The sequence below is a fragment of the Pleurodeles waltl genome, chromosome 3_1, assembly GCF_031143425.1.
Source record: "Pleurodeles waltl isolate 20211129_DDA chromosome 3_1, aPleWal1.hap1.20221129, whole genome shotgun sequence".
In the NCBI taxonomy this organism is placed as follows: Eukaryota; Metazoa; Chordata; class Amphibia; order Caudata; family Salamandridae; genus Pleurodeles; species Pleurodeles waltl.
The window spans coordinates 1,082,708,500-1,082,729,075 of NC_090440.1; positions in this window are offsets into that span (position 1 = coordinate 1,082,708,500).

Below are 20,576 nucleotides of genomic sequence, written 5' to 3' on the forward strand. Positions count from 1 at the left end.
GACAGGCCCAGGGAACCCACTCTCTAAGAAGCACTTGCAGGGATCCTGGGAGCATGCCACCATTCCCTGGAGACCATGGGCCAGATACTGTACAAGTTGCAGGAGACCAGCGGCTGCAGAAGGGACAGTACCTGGGGATCAAGGAGGACCTGAAAGACATCCACACCACCCTGGTCACCATTGCAGGGGTGCTAGCAGATATGGCCAACACCATGAGGGAGGTAATGGCACAACAACGTGCCCCTGACACTAGCCACACTGAAGAACAGCCCTCTACCTCTGCCCGCGCTAGTGGACAGGAGGCTCCGCCACAGGGCCAACAGGCCACCAGCACCCCACCCCCTGCAGAAGGAGAGCCACCCCGCAAATGGTCCCTGGGATCCAGGCAGAAGCCAGAGAACATTGCGAAGACCCCGCCAGGAAATAAGACTCTACTGAATGTCACCCTTCTGTCCCACTCTGTTACCCTGTCCATCTTGTACTGACATTGCTCCCCTTCCTTTGCCCCCTTGGACAATGCACCTGTGATACAAATAGACTGGACTCTACCCTCCACTTATCAGCACATAAATAAACACCCTTGGAACAAATACAAGTATGGAGTCTGTCAAATGATTGAAATATACATTAGTTAAACAAGCTGTAAACATTGCAATTCAAATGTACAGTTATATATACATAGGTATGACCTGTAGGGGGCAGTAGTAAATACCACCAGGAGCCAGAGTGGGACACAGAGATGTGAAAATAGAGATGCCAAAGGGTACAGTAAGTGGCCATAGACATAGGGAAATCAGGCTGCCATGGTCAATGTCTAACACAAAACTTCAATGGAAAGTGAAGTTACAGTGTCTTACCTGTGTGTCACTGGAAGTACTGTTGAATATGTGAACTTCTGTTGTCCACATCTTCTTCCTCTGCCTCCTCTTTGCCACTGTCCATAGGCTCCACCGCTGCCACAAGACCATCTCCAGGCTCATCCTCCTGCAGAAAAGGCACCTGGCGTCTCAAGACCAGGTTGTGCAACATGCAGCATACAACGATGATCTAGTACACCTTTTTGGGTGAGTAATACAGGGATCAACCTGTCAGATGGAGGCACCGGAATCTGGCCTTCAGGAGGCCAAAGGTTCTCTCAATTATGCTCCTTGTTTGCCCATGTGCCTCATTTTAATGTTCCTCTGCCCTTGTCCTGGCATTCCTCACTGGGGTCAGTAGCTATGAGAGGTTGGGGTAACTAGAGTCACCTGTAAATATCGAGGGATACCTGTTAGACACACACTCACCCTTAGAGACAACCCCACACCCATATACCTACATACAATGGGTGGGGACCATAGGCTCACCTATAAGCCACACCTGGTGCCTCTGGATTTGTGACATCACATATGGAATGCTGCTATTGCTTAAGATAAAGGAATCATGCACAGAGACAGGATACTTGGCATTCACATGGGAGATGTACTGGTCCGCAAAATACACCATCTGCACATTCAGAGAGTGAAAGATTTTTCTATCCTGAACACTTGTTCATTTCTCCGGGAAGGGACAAATGCTATTTGTATACGATCAATGGCACCAATAATGCTGGGGATATGTCCCAGAGCATAAAAGTCAGCCTTCACTGTGGCCAAATCCTCCACCTGGGGGAATACGATGTAGCTGCGCATGTGTTTCAGCAGGGCAGACAACACTCTGGTCAACACGATGGAGAACATAGGCTGAGACATCCCTGATGCCATGGCCACTGTTGCTTGAAAGGAACCAATTGCCAGGAAATGGAGCACTGACCGGACCTGCACTAGATGGGGGATACCTGTGGGCTGGCAGATACCTGAAATCAGCTCTGACTCCTATTGGGCCACAGTTCTTGGATTGTGGCCCTATCAAGTCTGTAGGTAAGGATAATGGGGCTCATTCTTACTTTGGCGGGCGGCGGAGGCCGCCCGCCAAAGTAACCCCGTCAGAACACCGCACCGCGGTCGTAGGACCGCTGCGGTGATTCTGAGATTTGCCCTGGGCTGGCGGGCGGCTGCCAAAAGGCCGCCCGCTAGCCCAGGGCAAATCAACCTTCCCACGAGGACGCCGGCTCAGAATTGAGCCGGCGTAGTGGGAAGGTGCGACGGGTGCAGTGGCACCCATCGCGTATTTCAGTGTCTGCATAGCAGACACTGAAATACTTTGCGGGGCCCTCTTACGGGGGCCCCTGCAGTGCCCATGCCATTGGCATGGGCACTGCAGGGGCCCCCAGGGGCCCCGCGGCACCCCCTACCGCCATCCTGTTCATGGCCGGTTTCCCGCCATGAACAGGATGGCGGTAGGGGGTGTCTGAATCCCCATGGCGGCGGATTCCCCCAAGCTGCGGAAAGTCGGCGGGAGACCGCCGACTTTCCGCTTCTGACCGCGGCTGAACCGCCGCGGTCAGAATGCTCGAGGGAGCACCGCCAGACTGTTGGCGGTGCTCCCGTGGTCGGTGACCCTGGCGGTCACCGGCCGCCAGGGTCAGAATGACCCCCAATGTGTCTGTCCTCCATTGTCGCCAGTTCCACAAGGGGTCTGCACACTGAGGGATGTCTCCATCTCCTATTCATCCTCAGCGGTTGAACTCTAGGGTGGAGAACGGTTAGTAGAGGGTTATATTCACACATATGTGAAATAAATTTTTTTTTTTTTCCTTTACAGAAACAGTATGTGAATACGAAAGTCAGTTGATGTTTCAATGTCTGCTGTGACGCAGTTAGGGGCCATGGCCTGTGCCCCCCCTGAAATGGCGGCTGCTTGACCTGTGAGGAGAGACCAGTGGAAATGAGGTAATTCTGCTGGCGTTGTGTGCTGTTGCGGTCGGCGGTCAACGACCGGTGCGCAACTTCGCATTGGTTATCATTGGGCCCTATGGGTTCCAAGAGCCAATGATGATGTATGCCGTAGGTGACGGTATGGACCATCGCGGACGTGACTGCCATTTTCTACCTCACAGTTCGCTCACTTGCTACCTGACCTTCAACAGGAGAGGACCTAGACTGCAAGTGCTGCTGTGACCTGCGTCTGGAAGTGGCAATGGCTCGAGTGTCTGGGGAAAGGGCCCCGCATTCACTTCAGAGGAGTTGGAGAGAGTGGTGGATGGGGACTTATCCCAGTACACTTTACTCTATGGTCCTTCAGACTTACAGGTGATTACACTGTGACCATGATGCGTGGGTCATGAATGTATGGATTGCTATGTGTGTAAGCCTCGTGTGGGGGGGGGGCTGAGGGGTCCTGGACAGAGTGCTGCATGTCTGGTGGTCAATGTCTGTGCATAAGGAGATGGGAGGGATAATGAGGGCCATGACTGTAACAGTCGGGATGGTATGACCAATAACTTTTTTCTATGAATATTTTCCTGCAGGTCAGCGCCCATCAGAAAAGGGTATTTGGCGTGCCATCGCCAAGGAGGTGTGGACCCTGGGGGTCTTTGCCAGGCAGAGCACCCACTGCCGCAAATGGTGGGCGGACCTGCACCAGTGGGCAAGGAAGACGGCAGAGGCCCAGCTGGGGCTGGCCTCCCAATGAGGAAGGGGTGCCCACCGTACCCTGCATCCTGGCGGTGGCCTATCCGGAGTTGGATGGGCGCTTAAAGGCATCACAGCAGCCACAAGGGGGTGGGTACAGATTCAGAATCATGACTTTACACGCGTTAAAGTTGTCCCTGGGTGGGGGATGTGGGCAGTGGGTGCCCCTAGGCCAGTGCGAACTGGCAGGGTAGGTCCCTTGTTGGGCAGGCTCTGAAGCACTCCAACCCCAATAGTGTTAGTGGGCATCTACTACTGGGCAGTGTCCTGTTGGTTTCAGGTGTGAAGCTAATGACATTGGGCAATGTTCCCCATGGGCTGGTGATTAGCTTTGTAACCGGTAGTGCATGGCCTAGTGCATAGGGCTGATCCCTGTGTGTTGTGTATGCCAACAGTAGTGTTGTTGCTGGCATTGACCAAGTTTACTCTCTGTCCCCCCCCCTTTTTGTTTTGTCACCCTGTCCTTGTGTGCATTAGCATCATCTGGCGGAGGAACAGAGGCACCGGGGATGGAGGGAGCTGCATCCCACATGGGCCTGGAGGCTGAATCAGACAGGAGGGGACACAACAGACAGCAACTCCTCCTCCGATGGAAGCTCCTTGGCGGTGGTGGCCACACAACAGATACAGCCATAATCCCCGTACCAGCACCGCCCTCCCAGCGGCCCCTCAGTGTGTTTCCCGTGCCCGCTCACCCAGGAGGGTGGGCATCTGCTGCGCCCCAGGCACCTCAGGTCCTGCCCCAGTCAGCCCTGCTGCCCTCAGTGAGGAGGCTATTGACCTCTTGAGATCCCTCTCTTTTGGGCAGTCAACCACACTGAATGCCATTCAGGGTGTCAAAAGGCATTTGCAACAAACAAATTCATACTTGGAGGGCATTCATTCTGGCGTGGGGGCACAACAGAGAGCAATTCAGGCTCTGGCCTCCGTACTGATGGCAGCCATTGTCCCTGTCTCCAGCCTCCCCCCTCCAACTTCCTCTACCCAGTCCCAACCCCAACCTATTCCAAGCACCCCTTCAGAATAGCAATCACCCAAATCAAAACACAGAAGTGGCTCAGGCAAACACAAGCACCACACTTCATCTCTCAGGCACTCACACAAGTACCAACCCCATGCAGACACACCAACATCCACTGCCTCCACTGTGTCCCCCTCCTCCTCCTTGTCCACCCCCTCCCAGTAGCGTCTCCAGTCACACCTTCATGCACTACATCCTCATCCACTACCTCCATCACCAGCACAGCAATCACTACACGCTCCTCACTGGCAGTCGCCACCCCCACATCCATGCACACGTCCCCTGTGTCCTCTCCCACTGTGCCTGTGACCCCTCCTCCCAAAGTACACAAACGCAAGCACACACCCACCCAACAGCCATCCACCTCACAACCGCATCCAGCTCATGCACCTGCACCCAAATACAGCAGACTGGCACCTCCTACAAGCACTCCCTGTTCCTCTACTCACAAACCTTCATCCTCTTCCCATCCCAATGTCCCTAAGAAGCTTTTCCTAGCCAACATTGACCTCTTCTCTACCGCTACCCCCCGTCCTTCACCTTGGGCCAGGGTGGCCAGAACCCAGCTCAGCACCTCAGCCACCAAGTCCACGTCCGCTGTGGTTTCTGCAGCTGTGAGAGGCTCCAAGGAAGCACCAGTCAGCCCAGCCAGTGTGCCACCAACACTTGCCAAGGCCAAGAAGGTTCTGTCACCTGGCAAGGGCAAGAAGGGGACAGCATCCAGCAAGGAGAAGGAGGCACAACCAGCCAGCAAGGCCAAGTCAAAGACTCCAGCTGTCAGACGCAAAGAAGCACCACCATCTGCCAAGGGCAGGAAGGGCACAGAACACCAGCCATGGCACTCCAGCCATCCAAGGCTGCAGGTGAAGGCCTAGAGGCTACCACCACAACCGCCAGCACCGCCACCTGCACCACCGCAAGCACCGCCACCTGCACCGCCGCAAGCAGCACCACTGCCAGCAGCAGTAGCCCCATTGCGCAGCCGTCTGAGGCTGCAGGTGAAGGCCCGGGAGCTACCACCACAACTGCCAGCACCGCCACCTGCACCGCATCCAGCATTGCCACCTGCACCACCACAAGCAGCACCACTGCCAGCAGCAGCAGCCCCAGTGGGCAGCCGTCTGAGGCTGCAGGTGAAGTCTTGGAGGCTACCACCACTGCCAGCACCACCACCTCCAGCGCAACTGTGATTCAATAAGCAGCCATCACCGCCAGAGATCAGTGTGTAGTGGTGACTACATGGGCTGCGGTGCGTCCCGACCCCTGAAAAAGCTGTTGTTGTGACACCCTAGTGAGAGACTGTGACCTTGTACTCCACAACATCTTCATCACAGGGCATGTTGCCCCCTCCATAATCAGTTGAAGAAGGCATCTACTCACCCCCTCCTTGGCATTATGAAGCGCACTAGGCACAAAGCCCCCTCCAGAACCAGTGGAAGAAGGCATCCACTCACCCCCTCCTTGCCAGGATAAAGCACACTGGGCACAAAGCCCCCTCCAGAACCAGTGGAGGAAGGCATCCACTCACCCCCTCCTTGCCAGGATGAAGTACACTGGGCACAAAGCCCCTTCCAGAACCAGTGGAGAAGCCATCCACTCCAGAGACTGTGGTCTTGCACTCCCCAGGACCAAGCTGTGTGCAAACAAACCTACTTGAGAGACTGTGGCCTTGCACTCCCCAGGACCAAGCAGTGGGCAAACCACCCACTTGAGAGACTGTGGCCTTGTACTCCCCAGGACCAAGCAGTGGACAAACCACCCACTTGAGAGACAGTGACCTTACACTCCCCGGACCAAGCAGTGGGCAAACCACACACTTGAGAGACTGTGACCTTCAACTCCCCAGACCAAGCAGTGGGCAAACCACCCAATTGAGAGACTGTGGCTTTACACTCCCCAGGACCAAGCAGTGGGCAAACCACCCACTTGAGATACTGTGGCCTTGCACTCCCCAGGACCAAGCAGTGGGGATGGAGCGCCCTCCAGGAGCAGTGGTGTTGTACGATCTTCCGGCTGAGGAGCCCCCTTTACCCAGCTCCCTGAAGTGCCTGTGTGTTTTCGACCTGATGCCCCTGCAGTGTTCTCTCCGTATTGAGGCAGGAGTCAAGTGTGGGCTTGGCCTATGTGTTTTGGCCCAGTGGGCCACCAACATTTTTGAGTGGGCATTGTCCCGCCTTTTGTATATATTGAATATATTGAATATACTGTTTTTGATTTCTGAATGTATTGCTAAGTATTTCTAATATTAAACTCATTTTACTCCATTCCTTTTGTCCTTGCGTTATTCCAGATGGTTGCAGGGTGTATATGTAATGTTGTTGCATGTGTTTCTGTGTATGGTGTTGGGGGTAAGGGTGGGGGTAGGGGTTTTGGATATTGCTGCATGTGTGTGTCACTCTCTTTTTCCTCCCCCCCTTGTGTGCTAGGTGCAGTACTCACTGTGGTTGTCATCGCCAGTGTTGGTGCTCCTGGTGTATGAGCAGATATACCAGCATGGGGAAGACCTGCAGCTCGGGCTCCATGGCCTCCTGGTTCTTCCTTGAGTGTTGAGAGGAGAGTCGTTTCCCTTCAGAACACTGTTTCCACCATGCTTTTGATGGTGTTGGTACTGCCCAGGAAAAGGTGGCGGATAGGCCTCTCATAATACAGTGTGGCGGAACCTTGTCTTCTGCCTCGCTGTTGGCAGTTACCACTGTGGTGTTTGTTGCTACTGTCGTCGCAGTCGGAATGTTAAAGTGGCAGTATGTGTTGGTGGCTTCCGCCGTGGTCATGATTCTATTTTTTTTACCGCCAGCCTGTTGGCGGTGTTACCCCCGCTTTAACACCGACCGCCAGGGTTGTAATGAAGGGCAAAATGTCTGATGACTGACTGGCTTACAAACCAATGCACTTTTTAGTAGGGAGGCTGCCATGTTATTTAAGGCAAAGACGGGAAAGATGCATTGTGGCGCCTGACTTAAGAGGACCTAGCGCCAACTTCGCTCCACAATAGTATTTTTTTTGTTTTTAACACTAAGGGGGTGGTAAAGTGGCTTTTTGCATGTGCCATATTTATAAAGTGGCGCAATGCAGGTATTGAAACACTTTGTAAACTCTTGGGTTGCATTACGTCTGTGCCAGGTATAATGAATGCAAGAAGGGTGTTACCCTGTTAGGGGAGGCTAAAAAAATGACGCAAGGATATCTAAGAGATTTCCGTTCACCAGTTTTTTGGGAACTTTTAACACCTGCTCCGGACAGGCATTAAAAGAACGCATGCCATTGAATACAATGGGCCCCTATGTACTCCGCAGGATTAGTGCCAACACTTTGGCTCTAGCCCTACAGAGTACATCAATAGCGTCAGGAATTCTGATGCTATTGCCCCCTACCGTGTGCCATGGTTCACCATATTTTAAATATGGCTCTAACATAGTGGTGGTAAGGGGGCACTAAGTGGAGCAAGGAAAGTGGCACTGCACTGGGTGCAGCACCATTTTTCTTAAATCACCAACAGAGTTTAGTGAGAAAGCTGCATGTAGGGTTTAGGAGAGTGGGAGTTTTGTCAAAAATTGTCAGAACCATTGGCAGCGGCTCACCCATAGAAGGGCTGTCACCTTTTGTGAAACAAAAGGTCCATCCAATTTATGTAAGTCTACCTAGAATATCCCTGCCCGGGCCTAGGTGTTGGGGAAGTTGAAACTGTCCTACACTCCACCAGGGAGAACATTCATCCACATAAATGCTTATTTCACCATTCAGGGTATTAATCATCTTTTTAGTGTTCCCTGCATGGGTAACACACACAGATGGAATCTCTTCTTTGGAATAACAACCTGTGGCCTCATATCAGGGTGAAACAATTACTCTTCCAGACAATGGAAGAGAAGTCCTCAGAAAGGCAACAAGATCACAGCTTTCCTCTCTATATGGCTTCAGTTATTTTCTTATTTTACATCTACATTAACTATAACTCTCCAGTCTACAAAGTACAGTGTTTTATAAATTATTTCAATAGACATGTAATGAGCCTTGTTGGTAGTGGTGTGATATAACATGATATAAGTGATGTAATATGAAAAGGTGTAAGCATTGCATGGATACACAAGTTAAAGTTAATGTACTGTGGTTAGAGAGTTGCTAACAGTATGTATGAAGACGATCAAGCTATAGTATTTGAAGATGGTGCTTAAATTATAAATTTAGGATATAATTACCATTGGACCAGACCCTGTCAGCAAGGTCATCCCCAAACATTTTCCCTTTTCCCTCCACGTTTTGCTGAATTTGTTTTTGTTGCCTGGAGGACTCTTGGCACTTTACCATTTCTAAAGTGCATGTGCCCTCCGCTTCAAACATGGTAGCATTGGCTTATTCACAGATGGCATAATTAATATATGTAGAAAGCTATAGTAAAGTCCACCATGTGTGCCAAGGGCCTGAACATTAAATGCAATTTGTGACCCTGCAGCACTAACTGTGACACCCACTTAATTAGCCCATTTAACAATGACTTAGGCCTGCCATTGTAGAGCCTGTGTGTTCAGTTTTAAACTGCCATGGCAACCTGGCATGTTAACTCTCTTGCCAGGCCTAACCCTTCCTTTATAATACATATAGGTCACCCCTAAGGTAGTCCCTGGACAGCCCCGAGGGCAGGGTGCAGTGTATTCGCAAAAGCTGGACATGTACAGTTAAGTTTTACATCTCCAGGTAGTGAACAACTCTTAAATTTGTTTTTCACTACTACAAGGCCTTTCTCTCTCTTATAGGTTAATACTGGGATTGAATTATTACATTTTATATGTGTAATTTCCAAATGGGAAGAGATGGAACCCATGAGCTTAATGTCCCTGAAATCACAATTTAAAATCACATCTTATGGAGAAGTTAGATTTTAAATTGTTATTCTGAAAATGCCCCTTTTAGAAAGTTGCCTTTTTCTTACTTTAAATCATCTAGGGCCAGATGTAGCAAAATAACATTTTGCGACTTGCAAATAGCGAGTCATTGCGACTCGCTGTTTGCAAGTCGCAAAATGTTATGCAGAACGGTGTCTCAGACACCGTCTGCAAGTCGGTATGGGGTCGTAATGACCCACCTCATGAATATTCATGAGGTGGGTCGCAAATTGCGGCCCCATACCGACTATGGGCACTCGCAAACATGGAGGCCTGCTGTAGTCAGCAGACCTCTGTGTTCGTGACTGCTTTAAATAAAGCAGTTTTTTTTTTTTTAAGTGTAGCCCGTTTTCCTTAAAGGAAAACGAGCTGCACTTAAAAAGAAAACCGAAACCTTTAGTTGGACCACTCCCTGCCCTGAAAAAATGTTTTTGGGTCCAGTCACAAACTGGAAGGGGTCCCATGGGGACCCCTTCCAATTTGCGAGTGGGTTACCATCCACTTGAAGTGGATGGTAACTGCAACACCATTTGCGACCGCATATGCGGTCGCAAATGGTATTGCATACCACTAGGAATCGCAAATAGGAAGGAAACACCCCTTCCTATTTGCGATTCTGAAATGCATTTTGCGAGTCGGTCCGACTCGCAGAATGCATTTCTGCATAGGAAAATGGGATTTGCAACTCGCAAACGGCAGTTTTTGCCGTTTGCGAGTTGCAATTCCTTTCCTACATCTGGCCCCTAGTGCCTTCTGTCTTTCTCAGAATACATGTCTGGGGTAGGTGACAGCTGGGTTTGCACATTCCCTCTAGACAGCCGCAATGAAAGGCAACTTAAGTGAGACTGAGTGGCCATCTGCATGTTTCTGGCAAATTCTGGGCAGAATGCAAGGGGGGAGCTGACACTTACACCTGAATGTGCTGGGTCCTGAGCCCACACAAAGGGCTAAATAACCCCCAGTAATGTGTCTGAAGTCAGAGCACAAAGGGCAGGGACTTTGTGCTCTTTAAAGGCCTCTCTTTGAAATTTTCTCCACTTCAAAGGCACCACTGGGTATAAGATGTGGACTTCTGACCCTACTACAGCAGTTCACTTCTAGACTTGAGGACATTCTGTCAGGAAAAAGACTGTTGTGCTGCTAAAGGGACTGCCACTCTGCTGGAACTCTAGCAGACTTTGCTAGACTCAGGCTTTGCTGTGCCTGCCTTGCTTCCTGCTTCCCTTCTTGTGTAGGAGAGAGCAGGACTTGAGCTGCATCTTTACATCATCAAAACCAAAGTGACCCAGAGGACTTGCTGGCTTGCCTCCTTTTCTTAAGTGTAAGGGACATCAAAGACTACCCTATACTCTGCCACAGCTTCTGTACTCTGCCAACTGTGAGTCTTACCCTGCCAAGCAGTGCCAATCCAGTCCTGGGCCCTTGAAAGTGAGTTCTGCACCTGTTTTCTATAAAAATCCATGCATTATCACCACTGCATCGATTGGAACAGCCAACTTTTTCCTCCACATCAATGTATCACCGCTATCATAGAGGACAAAGATATCATATTACTAAATATGAGGCTCTAAACCGGCGCATCGCTCTCAGTCCAGACTCATCTCCTTTGCATTACCAGCTGCGCTGCTCAATGTCGCATCACCTTCATTGCAAAGGGTTTGATGCTGCACTGCTGCTCAAGGACATCACATCAACAACTGTGCAGCTCAATAATGAGGCATCCCTGACTGCACAGATTGGAACTGACACATCACATTTGCATTGTCCCTTCTGCTCCTTGCTTTGGACCCTTGTCTTTGACAGAACCCTCCAAATCAGGTTCTATTTCAGCCGGACAAGGTTGGTCCTGCAGCAGGCCTGCACTCCATCCTGGTTGTGCTGAACTTTTAGATTAACCCTGGTCTAGGGTGACCAGATGTCCCCGGTTGGTGCTTTCAGTTTCTAAGCACTATATTTGTATATAATCTTAAAAAGTAATATCTCAACTTCTTCTTATTGGATGTTTGTCATTCTGTCTTGTTTTGTTCATTAAATTAAAATCTCTTTGTCTAACTTGGTGCGGATTATTTTTGAGTGGTGTTTTCATCATTTTACTGTTTTAAGTGTTGCACAAATACTATATGTTAGACTTGACAGCCTTAGGGTGGTCACCCCTAACTTTTTGCCTGCCTCCCTCCACTTTGGACCCTGTTTTTGTTGGTTTTAGGACTCTGTACACTCTACCACTGCTAACCAGTGATAAAGTGCATATGGTCTCTCCCTTAAAACATAATGACATTGGATCATACCCAATTGGTTTATTTAATTTACGGATAAGCCCCTGGTAAAGTACACTATGGGGGTCATTCCAACCCTGGCGGTCGGTGTTAAAGCGGCAGCCAACCCGCCAACAGGCAGGCAGTAAAAAAAAGGAAATTCTGACCCTGGCGGAAACCGCCAACAGAGACTGCCACTTTAACACTCCGACCGCCACGGCGGGACAAACAAACAGCGCAGCGGTCACCGCCAACAGACAGGCGGGAGACAATGTACCGCCCACCCTATCACAACCCACCAATCCGCCACCTTTTCCGGGGCGGTAGCCCCACCGATAAAAACAAAGCGGGAACAGCCATTACGAACGGAAAACGCTGACCTCTACACACTCCACGAGGAATCTGGACAGCATGGAACACGAACTACACATCCTACCAGCTATTGTCTTCCTGCTCCTCTACCAGGAGCACGAACACCGGCGCAGAAGACAACGGTGAGTACTGTACCTACGACACAGGGGAGGGGGGAGGCAAAAAATTACGGGGACACACATACGCGACACACCCACCCTCACCCTCACCCACAACTACATACACATCAATGCAGAGCAACAACTCAGAGTGACACCCCCAAACCCCCCGGAAGAATGCAAGGACAAAATAAAATGATCATGAAATTTGAAGTATATTGTACGGCTAAGTAAAAAAATATATCAAACATCTATAACTATATATACATATGTAAATCGTCCTGTCCAAATTGGGTATCAGCCATTGTTCGTGGGCCAATGGGCCTAAACACATGGGCAAAGCCCACACAGGATACCCGACTCCAATGGAGAGAACGCTGCCGGGGCATCAGATAGCAAAACTACAGGCACCTCAGGGGGAAGGGAAGGGGGGGCACCTCAGCCAAATGAGTCCACAACGCCAGATCCACGAGGGGCCTCCATGGCCACTGTGCCATCCTGGGGAGTGCAAAGCCACAGTCTCACAAGTCTCTACAGTGGGTGGCTTGCCCACTGTGCCATCCTGGGGAGTGCAAAGCCACAGTCTCACAAGTCTCTACAGTGGGTGGATTGCCCACTGTGCCATCCTGGGGAGTGCAAAGCCACAGTCTCACAAGTCTCTACAGTGGGTGGATTGGCCACTGTGCCATCCTGGGGAGTGCAAAGCCACAGTCTCACAAGTCTCTACAGTGGGTGGATTGGCCACTGTGCAATCCTGGGGAGTGCAAAGCCACAGTCTCACAAGTGGATTACAGACTCCACTGGTTCTGGAGGAGGCATGGTGCCCAGAGTGCTTCTTGCAGCCCTGCCGACACAGATGCGGGCCTGCCCCTTCTGCAAATGGGCCAGCAGTGCTTGAGACGGCGGTGCCCAGCAGAGCGGTGCAGAGACGGCGGTGCCCAGCGGAGCGGTGCTTGAGATGAAGGGCCCAGCGGAGCGGTGCAGAGACGGCGGTGCCCAGCGGAGCGGTGCTTGAGATGAAGGGCCCAGCGGAGCGGTGCTTGACATGAAGGGCCCAGCGGAGCGGTGCTTGAGTTGAAGGGCCCAGCGGAGCGGAGCTTGAGATGAAGGGCCCAGCGGAGCGGTGCAGAGACGGCGGTGCCCAACGGAGCGGTGCTTGAAATGAAGGGCCCAGCGGAGCGGTGCTTGAGTTGAAGGACCCAGCGGAGCGGTGCTTGAGATGAAGGGCCCAGCGGAGCGGTGCTTGAGATGAAGGGCCCAGCGGAGCGGTGCTTGACATGAAGGACCCAGCGGAGCGGTGCTTGAGTTGAAGGGCCCAGCGGAGCATTGCTTGAGATGAAGGGCCCTGTTCAGCGGTTCTTGACTTGAAGGGCCCTGTTCAGCAGTTCTTGACTTGAAGGGCCCTGTTCAGCGGTGCTTGACTTGAAGGGCCCTGTTCAGCGGTGCTTGACTTGAAGGGCCCTGTTCAGCGGTGCTTGACTTGAAGGGCCCTGTTCAGCGGTTCTTGAGATGGCGGTGCCCTGTTCAGCGGTTCTTGACTTGAAGGGCCCTGTTCAGCTGTGCTTGACATGTGTGTCCAGGTCACCAGATCCGGCCATTACATGGATTTCACTCGCCACCTGACATGTGGCTGCCGGGCCCTTCGTGCACATCTGTCTTCTCGCTTGCGGGGCCCTCCTGTGCTGCCGTCCCGGGCCCGTGGGTGTCCTCCTGCACACCTGGAATGGGGCTGGTGGGGCCCTCCTGGACAGCTCACCTGCTGCCCGACTTGTCGGGCGTGCTGCCCTTGCCCCCCTTCCCTGCTCGTCTGTGGCCCTTTCCTCCCTTTGGCGGTGTGCCAGGTGGCACCCCACTCCCTGACGGTGCCAGAGTAGTGATTTTGAAGCCTGCTGTCTTTGGCGGGGCACTGGCTTTCTTGGCTTTTTTTCCAGGGGGTGAGCTGGCCGTCTCTTTACTCCTAGCCGAAGTAGCTGGCCTTGAAGGTGGTGGACTCCAAAATCCTTGGACTATTGTCTTTGTAGGTCCAGGTTTTGTGGTGGCTGAGGTGCTGATTGGAGTCTTATGAGATGGAGGGGGTGGGTCAGTTGTTGGAAAGAGGTTAAGGTTGGAAAGGAAAATCAATTTAGAAAGACAGGGACGGGTAGTTGGAGTGGGTATGGGAGTGGAGGAAGAGGATGTGGTTGTAGGAGAGTGAAGTCTGGTGTCTTTGGGTGCAGGTGCTTGTGCTGGAGGCTGTCGTGAGGTGGATGGCTGTTGGGTGGGTGGCTGCCTGCGTTTGTGTGGTTTGGAAGAGGGGGTGACAGACACACTGGGAAAGGACACAGGGGACGTGTAAATGGTAGTGGGGGTGGTGACTGCACGTGTGCAGAGTGTTCTGGTGGGTGTGCTGGTGATGGACGTAGTGGCTGAAGATGTGGTGCATGCAAGTGTGAGTGGAGACGTCACTGGGAGGGAGGAGGGAGACGAGGAGGAGGCAGTGTCTGTTGGCATGTCTGCATGTGGATGTTGCTTGGGTGAATGCTTGTGTGATGTGTGGTGCTTATGTCTGGATGAGCTTCCCTTGGGTGTTGAGGTGTGTGCAGGCTGGTCTGTAGGTGTGTCTGGGATAGGCAGAGGTACAGGGGAGTGGGACTGGGTTGAGGAAGTTGGAGGAGGGAGGCAGGAGACAGGGACAATGGCTGCCGTCAGTGCTGAGGACAGAGCGTTGAACGATCGCTGATGGGCAGCCTGACCCGAATGAATGCCCTCCAGGTATGCATTACTCCGGTGCACCTCCCTTTCTACACCCTGGATGGCATTCAAAGGGGTAGACTGACCAACAATGAGCGTCCTCAGGAGGTCAATGACCTCCTCACTGAGGGCAGCAGGGGTAACTGGGGCAGGGCCTGAGGTGCCTGGGGCGAAGAAGATGCCCACCTTCCTGGGTGAGCAGACTCGGGGCGAAGGCTGAGGGGCTGCTGGGAGGGCAGAGCTGGTGCGCTGGGTGGTGGCTGTACCTGTTGTTGCGGTGGGCACGGATGTTGCCGCCACCACAAGGGAGCTCCCTTCCGAGGACGTGTCTGTGTCGCTGGTGTCACCACGTGTCCCCGCTGTGGAGCTCCCCTCGCCCTCCGTCTCACTGGTGAAATCCGAGTCAGTTGCATGGCCCTCCATGGCCATGTGAGATGCAGCTCCCTCGTGCTCCGATGCCACTTCTCCTCCGCCTGATGATGCTAATGCACACATGAACAGGAAGACCACCAAAAAAGGGGGGGGGGGTGGAGAAACAAAGACATGTTGAATGCATGCATTAGCGACACCGTTGGCGGAGAGGACAGACACAGAAGCCCCCTGCACTACGCCGCGCACTTGGGGTACACTACTCAATCCGTGGGACATGGCCTACAAGCCTTTGGACGACAACTCCACACATAGGTGACACAGGGCCATGAATAGCTGATTTAGCCAACCTACAGAGGTGGAGGGTGGGGGCACAGGGCCATGCCTAACGGAGGGGCCTAGCCTACAGAAATCGCCCTGGCCTAGGGATACCCACATCCCTCCTCCCCCACCCAGACACCTCCAATGTGCGCAAAATCCGCAGAATGTGCTTGTACTCACCCCCTTGTGTCTGCTGTGATGTCCTTACGCGCCCATCCAAATCGGGGTAGGCCACCGCCAGGATCCGGGACATCAGGGGGGTCAAGGTACGACTGGCACCCCTCCTATGTTGGGAGGCCATCCCCAGCAGAGCCTTCGCGGTCTTCCTGCTCCTGCGGCGGATGTCCTCCCACCTCTTCCGGCAGTGGGTGCCCCGTCTGTTGGGGACCCCCAGGGTCCGGATGTCCTTGGCGATGGCACGCCAAATGTCGATTTTCTGATGGGCGCTGACCTATGTGACATGTACAGGGGGAGAAAAATAAAAATCATCACCTTATGCATGCTCGATGTGAGTGGCCCCCCATCCCCACCCTTGCCATGTGGCACATGCTCTCATCTGTCATTTGATGCATGCCTCATTCGCTCCCCTCCCCACCATCTTTCATTCACCCCACTCAACCCAGGCATTGGCCACAAAGCATGGTCCCAGTGTACTTATCTGTTGGTCTGGAGGACCGTAGAGTAGCGCATACTGGGGGAGGACCCCATCCACGAGTTTCTCCAATTCTTCAGAAGTGAAGACAGGGGCCCTTTCCCCAGTCGCAGCAGCCATTGTCTCTTCCAGACCGAGGTCACAGCAGCACTTGCAGTATAGGTCCTCTCCTGTGGAAGTTCAGGTATCGAGTGATTAAGCAGATAGAAAATGGCGGTCACGCCCGCGGCAGTGCGTACCGCGGCGGGCGTCCTGCGACCGCCGGCGCACATCGTCATTGGCTCCTGAAACCCATAGGGTTCAATGTTAACCAATGCGGCTTTGCGCCGCGGTCTTCGACCGCCTACCGCCACGGTGTGCCACGCCAGCGCATTGACCTCACATCCCACTGTTGCACTTCACAGGTCAGGCAGCCGCCATTTCAAGGGCCCCCATATCTTAATTTCTACTGCGTCACACATGCCTAGGCCTTGCATCAGCACTCATACATGCCATTCAATGCATTGAGAATCGTGTACTGTGCAAGTTGTGGGAACGTACCTGTGGGTTGATTGACTCTGTGCTCCATATTGTCCTTCCTAGGCACCGTCCGCTGGGACTTGCGAGGAGATGGAGGAATCTTCCCGTGTACAGACCGCTGGTGGACCTGTCGACAATGGAAGAAAGACATGTCATACTGACATACAGGCTTGACAGAGCCACTATACAGGAACTATGTGCCCAGCTGGAGCCAGACCTGATGTCACCCATCCGCCAACCCACAGGGATCCCCCCTCTAGTGCAGGTTCTGTCAGTACTCCATTTTTTGGCAAGTGGGTCATTTCAAACAACAGTGGCCATTTCATCAGGGATGTCTCAGCCTATGTTTTCCAAGGTGTTGTCCAGAGTGTTGTCTGCCCTGCTGAAATACATGCGGAGCTACATTGTTTTCCCTGAGGTGGGCGATTTGGCTACAGTGAAGGGTGATTTCTATGCGCTTGGACATATTCCCAACATCATTGCTGCAATTGATGGGACACATGTTGCTTTGGTCCCCCCAGCACGAGTGAACAGGTGTACAGGAACAGAAAAAGTTATCATTCCATGAATGTCCAGGTGGTCTGTTTGCCTGACCAGTACATCTCCCATGTAAATGCCAAGTTCCCTGGGTCAGTGCATGACCCGTACATCATGCGAAATAACAGCATCCCTTACGTGATGGAACTACTTCAGAGACACCGTGTGTGGCTAATTGGTGACTCTGGTTACCCCAACCTGTCATGGCTACTGACCCCAGTGAGGAATCCCAGGACAAGGGCAGAGGAACGGTACAACTGAGGCCCATGGGCGTACTAGGAGGGTGATCGAGCGGACCTTCGGCCTCCTGAAGGCCAGGTTTAGGTGCCTCCATATGACAGGTGGATCCCTAATGTACTCACCAAAGAAGGTGTGCCATATCATCGTGGCCTGTTGTATGCTTCACAACCTGGCTTTGCGACGCCAGGTGCCTTTCCTGCAGGAGGATGGTCCAGATGGTGGTTTTGTGGCAGCTGTGGAGCCTGCGGAGAGTGAAGAGGAGGAAGACGAAGAGTACGACACAGACAACAGGGACACAGTAATACAGCAGTATTTTCAATGACATACAGGTAAGAATCAACACCGGCATTTTACATTTTCTTAAAGTCTCCTGCCTCTCTACTGTCTGAGTTTCCCCCCAGTGTATGTTAACTGAGTTGTGACTTTCCCTTCCAATTTCAGAGATGTGGGCCCCACTCCGTGACCTCTGCTTTGTTTCCCCATGGACTACAGCTGTGTGACAGTGGTATGTTGTCATCACAATGTAACTGGACATTTTGGCACGGTTCTGTGTAATACATTTGTTCAAAAATACAGGCAGACTCCAGATTATTTTTGTGCAATAAGTGTGGTTATTAAAGTGCTCAATTTTGGGTAATGGTTGCAATTCGGTGATGGGTGATGGTGGAGGAATGTCCATGGCAGAGTCCAGATTTTCAGTCTCACAGGTGCATTGTCCATATGCCTGTGGAAGGTGGAGCTGGGGCAGTTTAAGGTTGGACAGGGTGACAATGTGGGACAGTGGGATGACAATCAGGGGGTATCCATTCCTGGCGGGGGTCTTGGCATCCTACTCTGTCTTCTTCCTAGATCTCAGGCACCGCTTGCAGGGTGGTTCTCCTTCTGCAGGGGGTGGGGTTCTGGTGGCCTGTTGTTCTTGTGTCGGGGCATCCTGTCCACTAGCGCCGGCGGAGGTGGTAGCCTGTTTTTGGTCCATGCTAGTGACAGGGGCCCTTTGTGGTGCCACATGGTCCCGCAATGTGCTGACAATCTGATTGAGAGCCACAACGATGGTGCCCATTGCGGAACTGATGTTTCTGAGTTCTTCCCTGAACCCCATAAACTGTTCCTCCTGCAGTACCTGGATCTCCTGGAACCTGGCCAGGACCGTCGCCATCGTCTCCTGGGAGTGGTGGTATGCTCCCATGATGGAGGATAGGGCCTCGTGGAGAGTGGGTTCCCTGGGCCTGTCCCCCCCCTGTCGCACAGTAGCCCTCCCACTTCCCCTGTTTCCCTGGGCCTCTGTCCCCTGTCCGTGTGCCCACTACCACTGCCCCCAGGTCCCTGTTGTTGTTGGGGTGGTGGGTTAACCTGGGTGCCCTGTAGTGGTGGACACACCGCTGATTGACGTGTCCTGGAGACAGAGGCATGGGCCTGCTGGGTGGGTGCTGTGCTGGTGTTCCCAGAGGGGGGTAGGTCTGCTGTGGCCTGTGGCTGTCTGAGGGGAACCGACTGTCCCGAGGTCCCAGATGGGCCGGCCTGGTCATCTGGGTCCAGGGAGACAGAGCTGCTGTCATCACTGTGGGCCTCTTCGGGGGGTGGAATGGACATTTCTGGACCCTGCTGGGCAGTGTCGTGGCGTTCGGGTCCTGCAGGGGTATAAGAGTACGGTTATTGCTTCTGTGTGTGCTATAGCGTGCAATGGGTGGGTGCCCGTGTATCCCAGTGCTGGCATTCCCTTGTGGGGGCTGTTGTGATGGTGGTTTGGGGGGGGATGGGTATGTGCAGTGGGCATGCTTAGGTGATGGGTGTCCATGGTTTGTGGTCGCATGCAGGGCTTGGTGTTGGGATGGGTGGGTTGTGATGGTGAGACATTAGCAAGGAGGATGTGTGATGGGGGTGAGGGGGAGGGTGGGGGTATGATTGGGCATGCCGGTGGGTGGGGGGGATGAAGTAGTTGAGATTAGACTTACCAGAGTCCATTCCTCCGCCTACTCCTGCGAGGCCCTCAGGATGCAGGATCGCCAAGACCTGTTCCTCCGATGTTGTAAATTCTGGGTGTTCAGGTGGGGGTCCGCTGCCAGTCTTCTGCACCGCGATGTTGTGTCTGGATACCATGGAACGCACCTTCCCCCGTAGGTCGTTCCACCGCTTCCTGATGTCGTCTCGATTTCGTGGATGCTGACCCACAGCGTTGAAACTGTCCACTATTCTTTGCCATAGCTCCATCTTCCTGGCAATGGTGGTGTGCTGCACCTGTGTCCCGAAGAGCTGGGGCTCTACCTGAACTATTTCCTCCACCATGACCCTGAGTTCAGCATCTGAAAACCTGGGGTGTCTTTGGGGTGCCATGGGGTGGTGTGGATGAGGTGTGGGATGGTGTTTGTGGTGATGAGTGTGGTGAGTGTGGTGGTGTGTGGTGTTTAGTTCGTGGATGTTGTGTGAGTGATGGTGTAATGTGCCTGTGAATGCTCTGTACTAGCTGGTGGTGTCTCTCTCTGGCCTTAGTCAATAAATGGTGGTCGTAGGGGTTTGTGGGTGATGTGGGTGTGTGTTTTATATTGTGTTGGGTGTGTGGTGTTTGTATGTGTATCAGGTGTGTGTATTTCAAAATTTCCAATGTGGCAGTGTTTTGGAGCTGTGTGTGTATTTTGACCGCGGCGGTGTGTACCGCCAATGGAATACCGCGGTTGAAAGACCGCCGCGTGGATTCGTGGGTCGGAATGGAATGGGCGTATTTCTGTTGGCGTGACGGTTTGGTCATCGGCAGTTTTTCGCTGGCTGTTGGTGTGGCGGACTTTTGTGGATGTCGGGTTTTTGGCGGTTTGCCTGTTGCGGGTCAGAATGACCGTGGCGGTTTCCCGCGGCCACGGCGGTGTTATGGCGGTCTTCTGACCGGCGGTAAGCGCCTTTTACCACCGAGGTCAGAATGACCCCCTATATCTGCCCAGGGCCTGTAGATTAAGTGCTATTAGTGGACTTGCAGCACTGATTGTGCCACCCACTTAAGTAGCCCCTTTACCATGTCTCAGGTCTGCCATTGCAAGGCCTC